This window comes from Lupinus angustifolius, chromosome LG15 (genome assembly GCF_001865875.1).
Source record: "Lupinus angustifolius cultivar Tanjil chromosome LG15, LupAngTanjil_v1.0, whole genome shotgun sequence".
Lineage (NCBI taxonomy): Eukaryota > Viridiplantae > Streptophyta > Magnoliopsida > Fabales > Fabaceae > Lupinus > Lupinus angustifolius.
The window spans coordinates 9,436,489-9,436,932 of NC_032023.1; the positions used below are offsets into that span (position 1 = coordinate 9,436,489).

The 444-nt window shown below is 36.9% G+C and overlaps 1 long non-coding RNA gene across 1 annotated transcript in view; it reads right to left on the bottom strand.

Annotated features, from left to right (window-relative positions):
- The window catches only part of LOC109328414, a 13,602-nt gene that overhangs the window by 6,672 nt on the left and 6,486 nt on the right, over window positions 1-444 (bottom strand). The window lies entirely within an intron of this gene.

Here is a 444-nt window from a genome sequence, read left to right on the forward strand (position 1 = left end):
AACTCACATTCTTTCTAGGACTTCAAATAAAGCAGCTAGAAAGTGGGATATTCATTCATCAGACAAAATACTGCAAAGAGCTACTCAAGAAATTTGATGTGGATAAACTTAAGGAAGCCTCCACTCCTATGGCATCTGCTTGCTACCTAGACAAGGACGAAAAAGGAAAAGAAATAGAGGTAACAAAGTATCATGGTATAATTGGGTCATTACTTTACTTAACTGCAAGTCGACCTGAAATCATGTTTAGTGTATGCATGTGTGCGAGATTTCAATCATCACCTAAGGAATCACATTATATATCTGTTAAAAGAATCATGAGATATTTAAAAGGAACAACTAACATGAGATTATGGTATCCTTGGGACGCCTCACTATCCTTGGTAAGATATTCCGATTCCGATTTCGCCGAATGTAAATTGGATCGGAAAAGCACTAGTGGTA